Raw genomic sequence first — 22,657 nt, 5'->3', positions numbered from 1 at the left:
GCATTATCGTAGGACTGACCACGGATATTTTCAAGTGAAAGCTGATGTTCACCCAGGGCTTGTTGTATTTTGTTGAACAAGATCGTGGATGAATGGTTTTCTATCGGTAAAAATGTTAAAAATCTCTCACAGGGTTTTCCATTATAGCAGTATCGAACCACAATTATCAGCTGGTCAACATGTGTCAGGTCAGGCGTAGAGTCAACAATAATAGAGTAGTATTTGGTGTCTAGGTTGTTGATTTGATTCACAATTTCATCTTGCACATGTTTTCCCATGATTTCTATCAATTCTTCATACACGGGTTTGGATAGGTAAGTAGCATTTACTTTTTCATTTTTACATTTCTCGAGATGTTCATGTAAAAATGGGTCGAACTCTGCAATATATTCAATGGCCCCCATGAAGTTTCCATTATTTGGTGAGCCCCACTTCTCCTCATGACCTCTACATGCCAAACCTCTTTCACTTAAAAACGTTATAATAGCTACAACTCTTTTCAGTACTTCAAAATAGTACTGTATGGTTTTCCTCATCTGTTCTTCAAGTTGCTGATCCACAGTATTTTTATTTGACTTTCTTGTTATCCAACACAACATCGCCCTCTTATGTTCCATGCTGTCTTCATGATTCTCCAGAGTTCTGAGTACATTCATCCAGTCAGAAAACCCATCTGTTGAAAGTGATGTTTGGCATTTAGAAAAGTGTTTGCAAACAAAACAGTATGTACAGCCTTTGCTCTTTGAGTAAACTAACCAGGATCTCATCACAGGCTGGCCATTTTTCAATCTTTTTTCAAAATATTTGTTTGAGAAACTTCTGTTTTGCTCCTTGTAAACCCTGCTTGATTCGGTATATACACCATCTGGTTTTTTATTTTGAAAAAAACCTATGTCTTGCATTGAACAATTCTGTATGAAATCATTATCAACTGTTATGGGCCAGTTTTCGAGGTCACTGTATTCTTTGAAATCACTGAATTTGCTTCATGTTTCATGTTTCTGCTCAGTCTCTGCTTGTTCCACGGTACTTTCATGTTGACCACTGTGATTGTCATCTGTATCAAAAGCGTCAACAGTGGGTTAAATATTGCTAGAAAGAGCGCCCACGGTTTGTGCACTATCCCTGGCTTCAATGGTGTTTTCTTGGCTTGTTTCAACTGTATGTGTTGACAAACTTGACATTGCAAAATAGTTTGTTGGTTTTTGACATTTAGAAATTTTGTCAGATCGCTTTTCATTGAGTTTGTGTTTTTGGTATCCACTCAAGTACTTTCGTGAACTCATTGTTATTCCTCAGGGTCTTGACCTCTGTTAAAAAGGGAAAATAAATTACATTGGCCACAGCAGAACAGACAACTTACCACGACACTCCACCTTCACAACATCTGTGCTACTGACTCTCAAACTTTGGGATTGTTGAAATATATACAACAAAAAATTAATCAAATTGAGTGGCTCGACTATCGTTGCATGCTTTGAAAGGAAAATTTTTTAGGTCTACTTTCCGAGAGAGGTTTTTTTAAAAAAAAACCCTTCTCAGAAAGTAAAGTGCCATTTTTTAAGATTTATAATAAATACGCTAGGCTAGACTAAGTTAGGCAAGACTAGGCCACCAAAACTCATAGGCGAAGATAATGTAACACAATTTTACCATTATTTGAACACTTTTCATAATAAACACCTGTACTTTAACACAAATTCATCCTTTTATTACTTTTTCATAAATACTTGTAACATAGTATTAGTCTAGGCTATGCGGTCGTAGCCGACCTTCCGTTCACCTCTTCATAAAAACAATAGGCTTAGGCTAATCTAACACTATTTCCCCTTTATTACTTACCTTACTTTTCTAAATATAACATTTATTTTTGAGTAGGGGTAATTAAAATATTGTATCTTTATGAACACTTTATTGAAAAAAATTCTTGTCTAGATCGCTATCACGAGTGCTATCGCGTTTAAAATTCACGTTAGCATTGTGATTGCCTTTTCAACGGCTCCCCTTTTTTGTTACAACACGTCATCTACTGTTTGTATTTCTGTCATAAATGTTAATAGTGTTTTAAATTATTTATAATTATTTTATATTAAATATATTTAGAATGAAACATCCTTAATTTGAACGTTTTTTCATTTATGGCTAGCCTACATGATACTTCAATAACCTTTTAATTTTTATTTTAATGATTATTTTGTATTGAATTACACTATATTACTAATATTACTATTTTTAAAAAAAACCTTCGCATACAGTAGACCCAACATTTTTAAGCAATGTGTACTAAAGTCGCTTTTGGGGCTCCTCTGGGTTTAGGGGCCCTGAAGCTTAAGCTTCATTGGTTTCATAGTAGATCTGTCCCTGCTCATAGCTAATGCCCTCCATATCAGGCAACATCCTGGTAAATCTCTTCTGCACCCTCTCTAAAGCCCCCACATCCTTCTGGTAATGTGGCGACCAGAATTGAACACTATATTGCAAGTGTGGCCTAACTAAGGTTCTATACAGCTGCAACATAACTTGCCAATTTTTATACTCAATGCCTCGGCCAATGAAGCCAAGCATGCCGCATGCCTTCTTGACTACCTTCGCCACCTGTGTTGCCCCTTTCAGTGACCTGTGGACCTGTACACATAGATCTCTCTGACTGTCAATACTCTTGAGGGTTCTACCATTCACTGCATATTCCCTACCTGCATTAGACCTTCCAAAATGCATTACCTCACATTTGTCCGGATTAAACTCCATCTGCCATCTCTCTGCCCAAATCTCCAAACGATCTAAATCCTGCTGTATCGTCTGACAGTCCTCATCGCAATCCGCAATTCCACCAACCTTTATGTCGTCAGCAAACTAACTAATCAGACCAGTTACATTTTCGTCCAAATCATTTATATATACTATGAACAGCAAAGGTCCCAGCACTGATCCCTGCGGAACACCACTAGTCACAGCCCTCCAATCAGAAAAACACCCTTCCATTGCTACTCTCTGCCTTCTATGACCTAGCTAGTTCTGTATCGTCTTGCCAGCTCACCAATGATCCCGTGTAGACTTCATCTTTTGTACCAGTCTGCCATGAGGGATCTTGTCAAAGGCTTTACTGAAGTTCATATAGACAACATCCACTGCCCTACCAGCATCAATCACCTTTGTGACTTCCTCGAAAAACTCTATCAAGTTAGTGAGACACTAACACCAAACCGTGCTGCCTCCCCTTCACCAAACCGTGCTGCCTCTCGCTAATACGTCCATTTGCTTCCAAATGGGAGTAGATCCTGTCTCGAAGAATTCTCTCCAGTAATTTCCCTACCACTGACGTAAGGCTCACTGGCTTGTAGTTCCCTGGATTATCCTTGCTCCCCTTCTTAAGCAAAGGAACAACATTGGCTGTTCTCCAGTCCTCCGGGACATCACCTGAAGACAGTGAGGATCTAAAGATTTCTGTCAAGGCCTCAGCAATTTCCTCTCTAGCCTCCTTCAGTATTCTGGGGTAGATCCCATCAGGCCCTGGGGACTTATCTACCTTAATATTTTTTAAGACGCCCAACACCTCGTCTTTTTGGATCTCAATGTGACCCAGGCTATCTACACACCCTTCTCCAGACTCAACATCCACCAATTCCTTCTGTTTGGTGAATACGGATGCAAAGTATTCATTTAGTACCTCACCCATTTCCTCTGGCTCCACACATAGATTCCCTCGCCTGTCCTTCAGTGGGCCCACCCTTTCCCTGGCTACCTTCTTGCTTTTTATGTCCATGTAAAAAGCCTTGAGATTTTTGTTAACCCTATTTACCAATGACTATTCGTGACCCCTTTTAGCCCTCCTGACTCCTTGCTTAAGTTCCTTCCTACTTTCCTTATATTCCACACAGGCTTTGTCTGTTCCCAGCTTTCTGGCCCTGACAAATGCCTCCTTCTTCTTTTTGACGAGGCCGACAATATCTCTCGTTATCCAAGGTTCTGAAATTTGCCGTATTTATCCTTCTTCCACACAGGAATATGCCGGTCCTGAATTCCTTTCAACTGACATTTGAAAGCCTCCCACATGTCAGATGATGATTTACCCTCAAACATCCGCCCCCAATCTAGGTTCTTCAGTTCCTGCCTAATATTGTTATAATTAGCCTTCCCCCAATTTAGCACATTCATCCTAGGACCACTCTTATCCTTGTCCGCCAGCACTTTAAAACTTACTGAATTGTGGTCACTGTTCCCGAAATGCTTCCCTACTGAAACTTCTACCACCTGGCCGGGCTCATTCCCCAATACCAGGTCCAATACAGCTCCTTCCCTAGTTGGACTATCTACATATTGTTTTAAGAAGCCCTCCTGGATGCTCCTTCCAAACTCTGCTCCGTCCAAGCTCCTCGCACTGTGTGAGTCGCAGTCAATATTGGGGAAGTTAAAGTCTCCCATCACAACAACCCTGTTGCTTTTACTCCTTTCCAAAATCTGTCTACCTATCTGCTCCTCTATCTCCCGCTGGCTGTTGGTTAACCTGTAGTAAACCCCCAACATTGTGACTGCACCCTTCTTAGTCCTGATCTCTACCCATATCGCCTCACTGCCCTCTGAGGTGTCCTTCCGTAGTACAGCTGTGATATTCTCCCTAACCAGTAGCGCCGCTCCTCCACCCCTTTTACATCCCCCTCTATCCCGCCTGAAACATCTAAATCCTGGAATGTTTAGCTGGCAATCCTGCCCTTTCCTCAACCAGGTCTCTATAATGGCAACAACATCAGAGTTCCAAGTACTAATCCAAGCTCCAAGTTCATCTGCCTTACCTGTTATACTTCTTGCATTAAAACATATGCACTTCAGGCCACCAGTCCCGCTGTTTTCAGCAACATCTCCCTGTCTGCTCTTCCTCAGAGCCATATTGGCCCTATTCCCTAGTTCTCCCTCAATTTTTTCACCTTCTGACCTATTGCTCCGGTATCCACCCCCCTGCCATACTAGTTTAAACCCTCCCATGAGATACTAGCAAACCTCGCGGCCAGGATATTTATCGGCCTCAACTGTTCAATCTCTCCTCATCTCTGGAATCAATCTAGTGAACATCCTCTGAACTGCCTCCAATGTCACTTCATCTTTCCACAAATAAAGGGATCAAAACTGTGCACAATACACCAGGTGCGGTCTCGCCAATGCCTTGTACAGTTGCAACAACACTTCCTTACCTTTATACGCTATCCTTGAGCTGTAAATGTCCAACATTCCATTCAACTTTTTTATTGTCTGTTTTACCTGCATGCTAGTTTTCTGTGACTCGTGAACCTCATGCCATATGCCCTCAGGGTAATCCTGAGGCATCTGATAGATGCTCAGTCTGCTGTTATGGAGGTCACAGGTTTCAGTGTGTAAAAGGTTATCTCTTCTGGATTTATTAGTAAGAAGGCATGGCTGGAACAAACATGTATGAAGGTGCTGTCTCTCAGGATACCAGCAGACCTAGATCCTCTCAGTAGCACCTTCCAATGCCATTGCAGCTAGCAAAATGCCAGTGTTATCATGCAGCAGTGCAAGTGACAAAGCTTGCAGCTTGATTATCTCAGAATTTAACCCTTAAGAGCCACCTCAAACATTTTCTTTATTTTGAATGAATTTGAGTACCCAATTTTTTTTTTCCTCCAATTTAGCAAGGCCAATACACCTAACCTGCACGCCTTTAGGTTGTGGGGGTGAACCCCACGCAGACACAGGGGAATGTGCAAACTCCACACAGACAGTGACCCAGGGCCAGGATTCGAACCCGGGTCCTCAGCATTGCAGTCCCAGTGCTAACCACTGGCCACATGCCGCCCTCACTTCAAATCAAAAAGGTTCCAGGACATACATAACATCATTTTCAAAAAAGGGAACTGTTGTGTTTTTGGCAGACAAGAAGTGTTTTGGTCCACTCCAATCATCCAATGATGGATTAACTAATAGGACCTGATATTGTAACCCAACTTGTGGTCTTATGGCTTTATCCACCATGGGAGGAGTTTCCAAAGACATTGATAAGATGTAAGGAGCACCTGGGCATTGCTGATGTGTTTTAAAAAGAGCTGAATGCCAGAGGTGAGGTGAGGGTTACTGCTCTTGACATCAAGGTAGCATTTGACCGAGTATGGAATCAAGAAGTCGTAGCTAAACTGGAATCAATGGGAATCGGGGGAGAAACCCTCCGCTGGTTGGAGTCATACTTGGCACAAGGAAGATGGTTGTGGCAGTTGGAGATCAATCATCCCAGCTCCAGGACATCACTGCAGGTTCCTCGGGTTAGTGCCCTCGGCACACGCATCTTCAGCTGCTTCATCAATGTCCTTCCTTTCATTAAAAGTCGGAAGTAGGGATGTTTGCTGATGACTGCACAATGTTCAGTGCCATTCACAACTCCTCAGATACTGAAGCAGTCCATGCCCAAATACAATAAGACGTGGGCAATATGCAGACAAATGGCAAGTAACATTTGCACACAGAAGTGCCAGGCAATGACCATCTCAAAGAAAAGGGAATTTAATCATCGTTCCTTGACATTCAATGGCATTACCATCGCTGAATCTCCCACAATCAATATCCTGGGGGTTACCATTGACCAATTGGACTAGCCACATAAATACTGTGGTTACAAGAGCAGGTCAAAGGCTCGGAATTCTGTGGCAAGTAACTCATCTCCTAACTCCCCAAAGCCTGTCTACCATCTACAAGGCAGAAGTCAGGAGTGTGATGGAATACCCTCCACTTGCCTGGATGAGTGCAGCTCCAACAACACTCAAGAAGCTTGACACCATCCAAGACGAAACAGCCCACTTGATTGCTATCCCTTAGACAAACAATCAATCCCTCCACCATGGATGAACAGTGACAGCCATGTGTACCATCACCAAGGCTCCTTAGGTAGTACCTTCACAACCACTACCATCTAGAATGACAAGAGCAGCAGATACCTGGGAACACCACCATCTGCAAGTTCCCCTGCAATCCACTCAACATCCTGACTTGGAAATATATCGCTGTTCCTTCATTTTTGCTGGGTCAAAATCCTGGAACTCCTGTAGCAGCACAGTGGGTGCACCTACAATTCAGGGACTGCAGCAGTTCAAGAAGGCTGCTCACCACCACCTACCTTCTCAAGGGCATCTAGGGATGGGTAATAAATGCTGGTCTGGGCATCGACACCCACATCATGTAAATTAATTTTTTTAAAGCCTATACATGATTTCTTATGATGTTTCTGAGTGACAATGAGGCACTTTGGTCTTTTCTTTCTTTAACAAGTTTCAATGGACATTCATTTTGAGTTATAAAAAGCATGTGTTCAAGCAACTCTTATGGGGCTCCAGAAGTCCAAGGTGTTCACCATCAGAGTTTCCACAACCCGATGTGTAAGATTATGCACCAAGCTGTAAGATAGATTTGTGGTAAAAAAGGAAGCAAAATTGCAAAATGGAAGACCCCGCCAATACGAAGCCTAGTTCTGGGAGAGGAACCCAGCCTAATGGTGTGCACATCTCTTGCCAAAACCTCTCACATCAAGATTAGGTTTAAGCAGGTGATGATAGTTAAGCCTAACTTGTTACACTGGAATGATACATGTGGAACATAAATGTTGTTAATATATCATAAGTTAATATATTCATTTCATTAAGTTGCCTTTTGCAGGCTTTCCTATTGGAATGAAAGAAAACATCTGACAGATAGCTGGTGAAAAAACTTTGACTCTTGGGTCAATGATACAATACCAACAGTGAGTCATTACTTGGTTACCGGGTTTGAAAATGAACACCTGTATATCCAGAACCTACTGCCTATCATGGTTGGGTTGCAGAAAGCCAAATTGGATTGCGGAATCTCCATTCCTCCAACTGTCGGAACTGCTTCTTACTGGGTTATGGCATGTGCCCATACTGCGGTCAGGAGGCACGGCACCCATTGAGAAATGTCAAGTGAAGTATAAGTGATAGTTGAATGGGAAGTACAGACAGGAAGCAAAAAAGTACATTAGAAAGATTAAGAGGACATACAAAGGCAAGCAGTCAGGATGCTTAAGAGGTAAGAGTAAAGGATTTTATAAATGCAAAAGGGTTGGGCCAATTTGCACCAATTGAGGAATCTTGTGCTAAGTATCAAGAAATGTCACTATTAACCAAAGTGAATAAATTGACCTCCATCTGCAGATGCGAGTGTGCAGGTGTCGGAGAAATGGGTACACAGCACCTGATGAACACTTTGAATCACCTGACATCCCTCTGTTGTTCCTGTCTCTCCTCTCTGTCAAACACCTTGGATTCCCAGTGGGGATGATGCTGGTACAAAACTAAAGTAATTTGCCACACTTTGCACAAAAGCTGATGAGAAAGGTAAATGCCGGCAGAAAAATAAATGGTTAAGAAATGGTTAAAATACACTTACTGTATCATGAATACAACCATTCCTTGACCGTCAATTATTTTTACCGTCACCTCACAAACCTAGATAGCAACTTTACATGTGTATGATTTACATCAGCACATCGGGAAACGGTATGCAGGATGTCACCATCTCCAAAATTAACATTTAAATGATGGGCTCTCATGTTTCAGGCGATTGCTTGCAATGCAGTTGATTCTTGTCTGTGCCCTGAGCTACATCGTTCAGTCTGGCAGAATGAACAGCTGGAATTATAAAATGCAGCCTTGTAAATCTGATGCGGGAGTTGAAACAAACAAAAAAAAAATTTCAGAATGTGAACAAAGCGACAAATGGTCTAAATTAGAGAAGAACAAGGAACATTGTCAACCATTCCTGTAAACAAAAAGATGTAAACAGTATTGTGAATATAATATCCACATTCAACAGTCGTCTAAAGTTCATTGTCAACCTCCGCCCCTTAACAAAACCCGTTTGGGCTTTCCCACCACTTCTGTGTGGTAAACCACTGTTACACCTGTATTAGGTGATGTAAGGTAGGACCTCCCACGCATATCTGATATGGTCAATCAGATTGCGCAGTACCGGGTCTTCTCAACGCTAGACCTAAAATCCGCCTACCACCAGTTCCCCATTCGTAAATCGGACCGTCCATACACTGCTTTCGAAGCGGACGGTCGTCTCTATCGCTTCCTCAGGATTCCCTTCGGCGTCACTAACGGGATCTCGGTCTTCCAAAGGGAGATGGACCGAATGGTCGACCGGTACAGTTTGCGGGCCACCTTTCCATACCTAGACTGATGCACAATCAATACTCTTGAGACCACGAGGAGTCATATCGATTCAGCTTTAATAAGATAGAACTGTACCCAGCAGCGATGTTACAGAAGTGAAGGCTGCTGGGACAGCACCGGTTCTTATACCCCGCCTCTCAGGGCGGGGCTATGTACATTACCCAATTGTAGACCCCGCGGCCTAGCCAATGGTCATTCACCTCTCAGGTACTGCAATACCTTGTACTACCACATTCACCCCCTGTTAAAAAAGGAGCCAGCGGGGTGATGGCCAGTGTCATTGTCGCCTTTGCATGGTAGGACCAGGTATTGCAGGTACCATGCTGTCGAGGGTAACGGAGAAAGTTCTTGTGGTGTTTATTTTTTCATGGTGCTGCAATCAGACGATCGGGTGGCCTGGTCGTCCTACTGGAGCGTCTAAGTTTCGGCAGCGATCCTGGTGAGGGCCCCGGAGGTTGAGACTCCGGGAACTTGGTGTCTTCCTCCCAGGCAGTTTCGTCACCCCTAGGCGGCGCTGTAGGGGCGAAAAATGGGCAGGGGGGGGCGCCTGTAGTGGGCGTCGGTTCCTGTTCGGCGCTGGGTCGGGGTTCCGGCAGCAGTACTGACCCTCCGGTCAGGTGCTGCGGGGGGGGGGGGGGGGGGGCAGTGGCGCGGGCACGCATGGGGCTCTGGCGGGCGCCAGGTCCCGAAGGGTGACCGAATCTCGGCGTCCGTCGGGGAACGCTACGTAGGCGTACTGGGGGTTGGCATGCAGCAGGTGGACCCTCTCGACCAACAGGTCCGACTTGTGAGCCCTCACATGTTTCCGCAGCAGGACGGGTCCGGGTGTCGCTAGCCAGGTTGGGAGCGAGGTCCCAGAGGAGGACTTCCGTGTCGGGGTGGACGAATCTCTCCGTGCTCCCGGAGTTGATGAGGCACGACGTTACGTGGCCGTTGATGGCGATCGTAGTAGTGGCCTTCGCTAGCGTTCGGGGTCGACTCTGGTCCAGTGTAACGGAGGCCAGCTGCAGCAAGGAGTTTAGGTCGGGCAGCACGTAGTCAGCTGTGCTGGGGGCTTGAGGCCCCATCCAAGATGGCGCCGGCCATGGATAGCACATGGAGTCCGGGGACGGGGACTCTGAAGATGGCGGCGGGGAGGAACAAAATGGCGGTGGGGAGGAACAGAATGGCGGCGCGCACTGCTCCAGCGTGGCGGAGGCCAGCTGCAGCAAGGAGTTTTGGTCGGGCAACGCGCAGCCAGCCGTGCTGGGGGCTTGAGGCCCCATCCAAGATGGCGCTGGCCATGGATCGCACATGGAGTCCGGGGACGGGGACTCTGAAGATTGGACCGGCGAGGGACAAAATGGCGGCGCGCACTCCTCCAGCGTGGTTGCCGGGGGTCCAAATGGCCGCGGCTGTGACACTGCCTGGAGGGACAAAGGCTGCGGTGCGCGTTGGGAAAAAGGAGTGCGGTGGGCCTTAGACAGCCGGGACTTGAAAAAACGTCTGTGGTTGAACAGCAGGGGCCTGGAAAAACGGCTGTGGGTACTCGCTGGATACCGCGGTCAACACGCGGGCTAGGCAGACCGCGGCATAGTGGCCTTTCTTGCCGCACCCTTTGCAGGTGACGGTGCGGGCCGGGCAGCGTGCGCGCGGGTGATTTGCCTGGCTGCGGAAGAAGAAGCGTTGGCCGGCGGCGGTAGCGGGGCACCTTGCCGCGCAGGTCTGCGGAGTTAGCAGGTAAGTCTGCGGGTTAAGCGGGTAAGTCTGGTGGGCTGCCGCGGCGGGGTGCCACGCAGCCCAGGGGGGCGCGGTGCGCGCGGGGGCGTACGGAAGGGCGTTTTTGTACACCCGTCCATGGACCCTGCCGGTGAGGCCCAGTGTGTCCATTTCAAGGAGCCTTCGGCGGATGTCGGGGGAAACCATACCTGCCACGAAAGCGTCTCGGATTAAATTGATGCACAATCAATACTCTTGAGACCACGAGCAGTCATATCGATACAGCTTTAATCAGATAGAACTGTACCCAGCAGCGATGTCACAGATGTGAAGGCTGCTGGGATGGCACCGGTTCTTATACCCCGCCTCTCAGGGCGGGGCTATGTACATTACCCAATGGTAGACCCTGCGGTCTAGCCAATGGTCATTCACCTCTCAGGTACTGCAATACCTGATATTACCACATAGACAATGTCACCATCGGCGGCCATGATCAGCAGGACCACGATGCCAACCTTGCTAAATTCCTCCGCACCGCCACTCTCCTCAACCTCACCTACAACAAGGAGAAGTGCGTGTTCAGCACAACACGCCTCGCCATCCTCGGCTATGTGATCCAGAACGGAGTTCTGGGGCCTGATCCCGACCGCATGCGCCCCCTCATGGAGCTTCCCCTCCCCCACTGCCCCAAGGCCCTCAAACACTGCCTGGGGTTCTTCTCCTACTACGCCCAGTGGGTCCCCAACTACGCGAACAAGGCCCGCCCACTCATTCAGTCCACCCACTTTCCCTTACGGCCGAGGCACAACAAGCCTTCGCCCGTATCAGAGCTGATATAGCCAAGGCCGGGATGCACGCAGTAGACGAGACACTGCCCTTCCAAGTAGAAAGCGACGCATCAGACGTCGCACTTGCCGCCACCCTCAACCAGGCAGGCAGACCCGTGGCATTCTTTTCCCGCACCCTACATGCCTCAGAAATTCAGCACTTGTCCATCGAAAAAGAGGCCCAAGCTATCGTTGAAGCTGCGCAACTTTGGAGGCATTACCTGGCCTGCAGGAGATTCACTCTCCTCACTGACCAGTGGTCGGTAGCCTTCATGTTCAACAACATGCAGCGGGACAAGATCAAAAATGATAAAATCTTGCAGTGGAGAATCAAGATCTCCACCTGTAATTACGAGATTCTGTATCGCCCCGGCGAGCTCAATGAGTCCCCAGATATCCTATCCCGAGGTACATGTGCCAGCGCACAAGTAGACCGACTCCGGGCTCCACACGACAGCCTTTGTCACCCGGGGGTGACACGGTTGTACCACCTTGTCAAAGCTCGCAATCTGCCCTACTCCGTCGAGGAAGTACGGACAGTCACCAGGGACTGCCAGGTCTGTGCGGAGTGCAAGGCGCACTTCTACCGGCCGGACCGTGCGCGCCTGGTGAAAGCCTCCCGCCCCTTTGAACGCCCCAGCCTGGATTTCAAAGGGCCCCTCCCCTCCACCGACCGTAACACGTATATTCTCAGTCTGGTCGATGAGTACTCCAGGTTCCCCTTCGCCATCCCATCCCCGATATGACATCTGCCACTGTCATCAAGGCCCTCAACACAATCTTCACTGTTCGGCTTCCCCGCCTACATCCATAGTGACAGGGGCTCTTCATTCATGAGTGATGAGCTGCATCAGTTCCTGCTCAGCAGGGGTATCGCCTCCAGCAGGACGACCAGCTACACCCCCGGGGAAACGGGCAGGTAGAGAGGGAGAACAGGACGGTTGGGCGGGCCGTCCAACTGGTCCTACGGTACAGGAACCTCCCAGCCTCTCGCTGGCAGGAGATCCTCCCTGATGCATTACACTCCATCCGGTCACTACTGTGCACCGCTACGAATGACACACCCCATGAACGTCTTTTTGCCTCCCACAGGAGTCCACATCCGGGGTGTCGCTCCCTACTTGGCTCGCAGCTCCAGGACCCGTCCTGCTCCAAAGGCACGTCCGACTCCACAAGGCGGACCCGTTCGTGGATAGGGTGTACTTGCTCCATGCCAACCCCCAGTATGCCTATGTGGCGTACCCCGATGGCCGCCATGATACTGTCCCCCTCAGGGACCTGGCACCAGCAGGTTCCACTCATACACACTTCCCCGACCCGGCGCCACCCTCCCTCCCCCGGTGCACCCAACATTAACCCCACCAGGACCATCCCTTCCTCCCCTGCCCATGCAAGAGGATGAAGAGGATTTTGGCATGCTCCCGGCTTCACCCGACATCAGGCCAGCACCGACGTCGCCAGCATCGACATCGCTGCCACCGTTACGTCGCCCCCAGCGGAACGTCAAGGCACCAGACCGGTTGAATCTCTAACTGGCACCAGACTTTCAAAATACATTTTTTTCTCTCCTAATAAAACACTGTACATAAATTCACTACTGTATATAGTTCTCCACCACCCCAGGCGGACTCATTTTTAACAGGGGGTGAATGTGGTAAACCACTGTTACACCTGTATTAGGGGATGTAAGGTAGGACCTGTACTACAGATTCGCCGGTAGCCCCTGCCTGCTGGCTCCGCCCAGTAGGAGGAGTTTTAATATGCGTGTCCTCTATTCAGCAGCCATTTCGCCAGCTGCTGTGGGAGGCTACATATCTTACTGCAATAAAGCCACAGTTGTATCCAACCTGAGTCTTTGTACAATTGATCGTGCATCACTCTGGTAGACAAGGTTCCAGTCTTAATGCCAACACCTCAGCGAACAGCTTCGCGTCCACATTTAAGAGGGAGATTGGACGATATGACCCACAGTCTAACGGGTCCTTGTCTTTTTTCAAGAGCAGGGAAATCAAAGCCTGCTTCAGTGTCCGAATCATCCCCAACAATAGAGGGGCTAATAGGTCAATGAATTTTTTATAAAATACCACCAGAAGCCCGTCAGGTCCCAGTGCCTCCCCCGATCGTATCATTTTTATCGCCTGCTTGAGCCCATCTAACTCTTGTGGAGTTTCAAGGTTCTCTTGTAACTCCCCCTCCACCTGGGAAACTCCAACTCACCCAGGAAGTCGACCATATCGTTCCCATCTCGTGGAGGGTCCGACCTGTATACATTTTGATAAAAGGTCTTAAGTATCTCATTTACCTTCTCCTGACCGAGACCAGCCCCCCATCCGTATCCTAATCTGGACAATCTCCCCCTCAACCTCCTGTTTCCTTAGTTGAATGCGGTGCTTTCTCTGGGGAGAGTCGGGTCGCGGATATCGGGGGCGGGATTCTCCATCCCGGCAGACCCGTTTTCTGGTATGGCGCGCCCCCGCCGGCAGCGGGATCCTCCATCCCAGCAGCCGGCAAATGGGGTTTCCCATTGTGGCCACCCCCACGCCGTCAGGAAATCCGTGGGCGTAGGTGCGCTGCCGGCGGAATTGAGGATTCTGCCGATGAAGGATCCCGCCCCATAATCTTTCTCGACGCAGAGAAGGCGTTTGACCGGGTGGAGGGGGATTATCTGCTTGCAGTTTTAGTAAAATTTGGATTTGGGTCGGGCTTTGTAGCGTAGGTGCGGCTGTTATATATGGCTCCATTTGCCAGTGTTTGCACTAATAAAGTGATCTCCGACCCCTTTCGACTTTATCTGGGTACCAGGCAGGGATGTCCATTGTCACCTTTGTTGTTTGCACTAGCAATAGAGCCACTAGCCATGGCCCTGAGGTTCTCGAATACATGGGGAGGAATAGTTAGAGAAGGGATGGAACACAGGGTCTCGTCAATAGATAACATTATGGAAATCTTGCAACGTTTTAGGACCTTTTCTGGTTATAAGTTAAATATAGGAAAGAGTGAATACTTTGTGGTTGGGTTGATGAGGCGGGGGAGGGGAGGTGGTTTAGGGGAGTGTCGTCCCGGCGAGCTGGAAGTTACTCTTTGCTTTTTGGGCGTTCATATAGCAAAGGATTGTGGGAAACTCCTGAGTTTGAATTATACGAATCTGGTGACAAAGGTGAAAGCAGACTTGCAAAGATGGGATGGTCTCTCACTACCTCGGCCGGGCCGCGTGCAATTGGTTAAAATGAACATCCCGCCGCGATTTGTATTCTTATTCCAGTGTCCTCTGATATTCTTACCCAAGGAGAGATTTATTTATTTTTTTAAAAAAAATTTAGAGTATCCAATTCATTTTTTCCAATTAAGTGGCAATTTAGCGTGTCCAATCCACCTACCCTGCACATCTTTGGGTTGTGGGGGTGAAACCCACGCAAACACGGGGAGAATGTGCAAACTCCACACGGACAGTGACCCAGAGCCGGGATCGAACCTGGGACCTCGACGGCGTGAGGCAGCAGGGCTAACCCACTGCACCACCATGCTGCCCCCAAGGAGAGATTGACTGCCTGCTGACTGGGTTTATTTGGGCGGGTAAGAGCCCAAGGATCAGGAGGATGTTGCTCCAGAGGGAGTGACAATAAGGGGGCTTGGCCTTGTCAAACGTTCAATACTATTATTGGGCAGCTGATGCTGAAAAGGTACTAGGGTGGTTCGGAGATTCGGATAAGCTTTGGAATTGGCTGAAAGCAGAGCCTGTGAGGGGAGCAAGCCTGGCATTGCTGGGGTCAGCTCCGTTACCAGTGGAACCAAAGAAATACTCTTCTAACTTGGTAGCAGTAGCCACGTTAAAAATTTGGAGGCACCTCCACCATCATTTTAACTTGAAGGCCGCCTCTAGATTGACCCCTATCTGTGCGAATCAGTTATTCCAATCTGGTCGGATGTGAAATTTAGGGAATGGAAGGATAGGGGTTTAGAGAAATGGGGGACCTATTTTCAGAAGGTCAGTTCTCTAGCTTAGGGGAACTGAAAGAAAAATCTGGGCTCACTGATGGGTTCAGGTATCTCCATGTGCGCCGCTGGGTCATAAAGTACTTTTCAGCCATTCCGATGAAGAAGTCTTCTACCTTGCTCGAGAGGATCCTGCTGTGGTTCAGAGGTGACCAGCACGTCGGGTATATACCAGCGGAAGATGGGGGAGGAGACGGGCTCTGTTGGGGGTGTGAAGGCAAGGTGGACGGAGGAGCTGGGTCCGCTCTTGGAGGAGGAGGTTTGGAGTGAGGTGTTGAGGAGGGTGAACTCGACCTCATCCTGTGCGAGGCTGAGTCTCACCCAGCTGAAAGTGGTGTTCCGAGCACACCTTAGGGAGGCTAGAACGAGTCAATTCTCTGAAGGGGTGGGTGATAGATGGGATTGGTGTCTGGGACCACATGTTCTCGTCGTGCTCAAAACTAGCGGACTTCTGGAGGCCCTTTTTTGAGACAATGCCGCCAATCCTGAACATTGGGTTGGAGCCTTGCCCATTGTGACGATTTTGGGGGTTTTGGTTGTGCCAGAATGCCGGTTGGGGGTGGGGGCGGGCGTCCTGGCCTTTGCCTCAATGGTGGCAAGGAGGCGGATTCTCATGGGCTGGAGGTCAATTAGACTGCCAAGCTCCTCAGTGTGTCTGGGTGGTTTGATGGAGTTTCTACACCTCGAGAAAGTAAAGTTTACCGTGAGAGGGTCAGTGGAAGGGTTTTACTGCAGATGGCAGCCGTTTATATTGTACTTTAAAGAGCTGGTCACTGTTAGCTGTTCGGAGTGCGGGGGCAGGGTTGGTGGGTGAGGGGAACTTAGTAACTATATTTTACTTTTGTAATGGAAGAGGGGGGTGGGGGAAGGGACTCTTATTATTTAATTGTTCTGTGTTTTTGTAGGTTTTGTATTAAAATTGTTTAAAAACTTTAATAAAAATATTACCAGAAAAATATATAATATCCAACAGCCCTGTATCTTTTCTTAAGTAACATTTGCTAAATCAAATTGCTGGTGATGGGTACTGCTTTGTTTGTAGTATACCACAGATTGTTTAAAACTGCTCAATTCTCGGAAATCCTTCACAATTTTCTTCTAAGATGACTTTAATAGTTTTTAAAAAACGATACATACCGACTTGAATCGGCAGATTTTATTTTTCCTCAAATTGAGATGAAGGGAATATTTAGGGAGGGGAAATTGGCCCACACCAATGGTGCAAAATAGGCTCGCGGCCAATCAGCAGCCAGTTTTTCTTCACACCAGTTTTTATTTCCTATTTACTTGGGAACATTACCAAGATTTTTTAATATCAAACCAAGTAGAAGTGACAGTGAGTCTAGGAAATGAGTCTCCAACAAGATTCTGAATTATTGTCCTGTGAACCTTGGTGGAAAGACGATCAGATGTGGTGAAAAATCAAGTGCCAATTTATAATGAACCTGTTTTGCCTTTAACCAAATTCACTCCCTTATTCCAGCTTGGAATGGGCTTTTGCATGTTTGGGAATTGCTGTGAAATCATATCCCAGAGGTATTAGGATTCATTATACAAAGTAATTTCCAATGAAGGATTATAAATACACAAATAGGAGTTCGAACAATAGGTGGATCAGACCAAGAGGAGGAACTGTAGAAAACGGACAAAGATTTTTATTTTAATAAAGATTCTCAGTTCCGTTGGGGGAAAAAAGGGCGTGATTTAACGCTCAAAAATCAGACGGCTGGATTCTCCGTTTCAGCAGCTAAGTGCCGGCTCGAACTGAGAATTTGTGGGAGTTCTCCGACTGAAAAATCAGCGCCGACCCCTCACCGATTCCGGGTCTGGTGAGCGGCTGGCAGCGGCGCCGGGTGAAACTCCCAGCTCCCGTGCCAAAAACGTTTGGGGAATGGTCGGGTCTCTGGCCGCGCATGCACATGCTGATGACCTGCAGCGGTCGCGCCGTACAACATGGTGCTTGCCCTGCACGGACCCGACCTGCCATCCGCGACCGCACAGGCCACCGCTTGGTCACCTCCTACCAGTTCCACCAGCCCCCGCAGAAGTCCCCCCCCCCGGCCAGCAGCATGGATCCCGGCCGAGCGTGGCAGCGCTGGACACAGTCTGCAACCGCCACGCTGGGTTTGCAACCACTGAGGTCACACGTGTCCCACGTGGTTGGGTACTTGGCCCATCGAGGGTGGAGCATCACGGGAGAGCCTGGCGATGACGCACCACTGCCGTTGCAATGCCGCGCGGTGCGCGATGCAATGACGGCATTTCAGAGAGGGCGGAGCATGGCTGACCGGTGTCAAACCGGCGCCGGCCCCATTTGGGCGTCGGAGTCGATTCTCCACTCGATCGCCGATGATGACATCGCCATCGGGCAATGGAGAATTCTGCCCCAAGTCCCGTTTTGGGCGCATATAGCGCAGTTTTTCTCTGCACCTGCAGCGCTGAGAACAACCCCGCTCTCAAACGGGCATTGGTCAGGAACGTCCCACTGTGGCCATACTTACCTCTCTTCTCTGCACTGAGGAGTCAGTGCAGGAAGATCTTGGGGGCACCATTTCTAAATGCCGTCCTGATCATTTAACCCCCCCCTCGGAATCCCCACCAAGGCCTCCAGACCCCCCTCCCAACTACTCCAACTACCTCTTTGGAAGTCCGTGGGTCCCCGCTGACCCCATCTCTTGAGGGCAGGGCACCCCCGGGCCCAATCCGTGGAATGGGCAACCTGGCATCTGAGCACCTTGGCACTGCCAGCCTGGTACCCTGGCAGTGCTCATGGCAGCCTGGCAGTGTCAAGGTATCCGGGTGTCAGCTGGAGAGCCAGGGTACCACCTTGCCCAGAGCCCGACCACCTGAGGGCCTCCCACGGCCCTGGGAGACCCACCTGGGTGAGATAATGTCTCACTTCAGTATGTTAATCTGGATGTCGCCCAGCGAGTTTGAGATCCAGATCACGATGTCTTGCGAGATCTCATTAGATCTCACGAAGCGATCTGAGTGCCGCCTTGTGAGATTTAATTGCGTGAGCAAGTCGGGCACAACAAGGCCATGAAATCACGTTCATATCTTCGCAAATTGTCTTTTTCTTTTAAAATTTGGAAAGCCAATGCATTGTTGGATTTTCTTTTCAAAAAAATCGTAGGTTCACCTTTGAATTGGGAGCAAGAATGTCTTTTCCAAGAAATTACCTGACCAGCATGGTGTTTGAGAGGGGAAGAACTGTGAGCCCGTTTGCACTGCAATTATTTTAATTGATTAAAAATAAATTACTGGGGCAGCGCGGTGGCGCAGTGGGTTAGCCCTGCAGCCTCACGGCGCCGAGTTCCCAGGTTCGATCCTGGCTCTGGGTCACTGTCTGTGTGGAGTTTGCACATTCTCCCCGTGTCTGCGTGGGTTTCGCCCCCACAACCCAAAGATGCGCAGGTAGGTGGATTGGCCACGCTAAATTGCCCCTTAATTGGAAAAAATGAATTGGGTACTCTAAATTTAAAAAAAAATAAATAAAATAAATTACTGGTTAGGAGGCAAAAGTTAGTGTTGTACTGGAAATCGCCTAACAGGGATGAGCTTTAAGTTTTGAACTCGTTTTTAGAATTCAGTTGGGACTAAACTAAGAAATTGAGAAGCTGCCCAACTGACATCCTCCTTGCCTTGCCTGACCATATTCTTTCCCATGCTAAAGCTGCATTGGTGACAACCTCGAGGCTTCTACTAGAACTAACAATCTGACTGCCAATGAGGGAGCTCCAGATTGACAGTGTCAAAACTCTACAAACTTTATCCTTTTATTCTCAAGCCTTCTCTTCAACTACCCATCTCTGCAGAAATTCCTAGCTGTTGGTTCTTTGTATGTTTGTGTTTGGGCTAGGTATTTTAAAAACTGTTAGATAGCTATGCTTCCAGATTACAATTGTGTGTTAACCAGTTCTTGCTACTGTTTTTAAAAAAGTGGTTTGTTTTATAATAAATTAATCATTCTGAGTTTATTTAAATAAAAATGGTTAAAGCCTATTTTATTCTGGATCCCACAGAGGTGGAGGTAAATAATTGGCCATTTCGGTCAGTGAATTACACTTTTAAACTAGTGGTGCAACCTGTGGAGTAGTGGGGCTAGATAGACTATGCACTCCTCGCATCCCAGTCGTGACAGTTGTCACGTCCTCCTTGACACATTAAAAGTTTAGCTTGCTGTCAGACCATGCAGTATGTTTGATTAATGAACTTCCAACCATTCTTGAAGAGAAGTTTTAGGAGTGCAATTTTGGAACTGATCACACACACACAGGTTTTCTTTATTAATTCACGGACGTTGCTGAAGCCAACATTTATTGCGCACCATTAATTGTCCTTGAGAAAGGCATTGGTGAACTGCGTGCTGCCTTGAACTGCTGCAGACCATATGGTAGAATACTCCCACAGTGCTGTTTGGTAAGAAGTTCCAGGCTTTTCTTTCTTCGTTCATGGGATGTGGACATCGCATTCTCGTCCAGCATTTATTGCCTGTCCCTAATTGGCTTTTAAGAGTCAACCACATTGCTGTGCGTCTGGAGTCATATGTAGGCCAGGCCAGGTAAGGACAGCAGAGTTCCATTCCTAAAGGAAATAGGGAACCAGATGGGTTTTTATGATAATCAGCAATAATTTTGTGGTCATATTAGATTGTAATAATAGCCCAGTGACAATACCACTATGCCACCACCTTTCCAGGGAGATGAAGGAATGGTGGATATTTTTCCAAGTTCGACTGATGTGTGACCTCGCGGATAACTGGCATATGGTATACTCGTGTTCCCATGCGCCACCTGTCCAGGCAATTTGTGGGTACATAAGAATGATTTCAATTTTCATCACGGCTCTGGGTTAATTAATTTTGGGATATTTAGATGGCCCAGGAGGCTTGCTCGCTGCTTGAAAATGTTAAAGAATTATTGTTGCGTGCTCATCAGATTTGGCTACTATTTTTCCTAACTTCTAACTGATTATTATCTTCCAGATGTGCATATTTCAAAATTGTGTGTTGCCCTGACTTTGTCCTGGGCCATAAATTACAATGAAAAATATAATTTCTCCAGTTTCATGAACCAGCTGATGTTATAACCCAAAAGGACAATTTGAAAAAATTGCAAATGAATTGGAAAGTCTTTGTCAATCACGTACCATTTTTTAAAAAACCTCATTATTTTCCTTCTCTCCAGTAAACATCGTTTTTTATTTTAAGAAAAGTAATCTCTTTTTGCAAATCTCATTGTGAAATATGTAATCTGAACTCCATGTAGTCTGATGGATTTACTGATTTTTGTCAGTGTTATGTTTCCAGCTCACACTTTGGATAGGTTAGGTGAATGGGCTAGGGTCTGGCAGATGGAATTCAATGTTGCCAAGTGTGAGGCTATCCATTTTGTGAGGAATAACAGCAGAATGGATTATTATTTAACAGCAGAATGGATTATTATTTAAACGGTAAGATGTTAAAACATGCTGCTGTGCAGAGGGACCTGGGTGTGCTGGTGCACGAGTCGCAAAAAGTTGGCGTGCAGGTGCAACAGGTGATTAAGAAGGCTAATCGAGTTTTGTCTTTCATTGCTAAAGGGATGGAGTTCAAGATTAGTGAGGTTATGCTGCAATTGTATAGGGTGTTGGTGAGGCCGCATCTGGAGTATTGTGTTCAGTTTTGGTCTCCTTACCTGAGAAAGGACATATTGGCACTGAAGGGAGTGCAGAGGAGATTCACTAGGTTGATCCCAGAGTTGAGGGGATTAGATTATGACGAGAGGTTGAGTAGACTGGGACTGTACTCATTGGAGTTTAGAAGGATGCGAGGGGATCTTATTGGGACATATATAATTATGAAGGGAATAGATAGGATAGATGCGGGCAGGTTGTTTCCACTGGTCGTGGAAAGTAGAACTAGGGGGCATAGCCTCAAAATAAGGGGAGGTAGATTTAGGACGGAGTGTAGGAGGAACTTCTTCACCCAAAGGGTTGTGAATCTCTGGAATTCCTTGCCCAGTGAAGCAGTTGAGGCTCCTTCTTTAAACATTTTTAAGAAAAAGATAGATACCTTTCTAAAGAATAAAGGGATTCGGGGATATGGTGTACGGGCCGGAGAGTGGAGCTGAGTCCACAAAGATCAGCCATGATCTCATTAAATGGCGGAGCAGGCTCGAGGGGCCAGATGGCCTACTCCTGTTCCTAGTTCTTATGTTCTTATGTTTCCAATGGATTGACCTTGACAATACCACGCAAACATTTTGACAAATGCTGATATAAGACAATTCAATTTATGCCATTGTTTTTTAATCCCCTAGACTGTAAATTTTGAATTTCTGGATGATTGAATGGAAATCACTTGCTATGCACAAAGTGCCACCGTGGTGAGATTTAGAACCTTCAGGAGATCAGTGAAATAAATCCAAACCATCACATCATGGATTCCAGTAAGATCTTGCTGTAAGAATAATTATTGATTTGTGACCAACTTTACAATTGGATTCAAATACCAGAGACGAAAATCGGAATAGAACCTGAGGAGGGAAGCGAAGCAGCATTTTCTCAACCACAAACTCGTGGAAGAAATCAACAAGGACGGCCATTAAAGTGGCGACAGCATCAATCAGTTAGATGCATTTCTAAAGAAAGAATGGAGAATCAAAAATGAAGAGAAAACAAGGCCAGACTTGAGATCAACACAACCCTGTCAAATCTAATGGGCTAGAAATCGGACTTGCATCTGAAATGGTAGCAATGCACTTGAGCGATCACTGCTTATGGATCACTCCAAACTGGTGCAAAGTCCACCTTGAATTTGGCACTGGACCTCAACTGCATTTGGTTAATTGTAGGTGCCAAACAAGTGTCTGGAAGCAACTTGTGATATCAAATAATGACAAATTGAGTTGGCTGTAATGCTGGCAAAGGGGACCGCAGGTGGATCCTGCTCAACCTGACTCC

The sequence above is a fragment of the Scyliorhinus torazame genome, chromosome 5 (assembly GCF_047496885.1).
Source record: "Scyliorhinus torazame isolate Kashiwa2021f chromosome 5, sScyTor2.1, whole genome shotgun sequence".
Classification (NCBI taxonomy): Eukaryota; Metazoa; Chordata; class Chondrichthyes; order Carcharhiniformes; family Scyliorhinidae; genus Scyliorhinus; species Scyliorhinus torazame.
The sequence above is the reverse complement of the archived record's forward strand: the minus strand, read 5'-3'. Positions refer to the sequence as shown.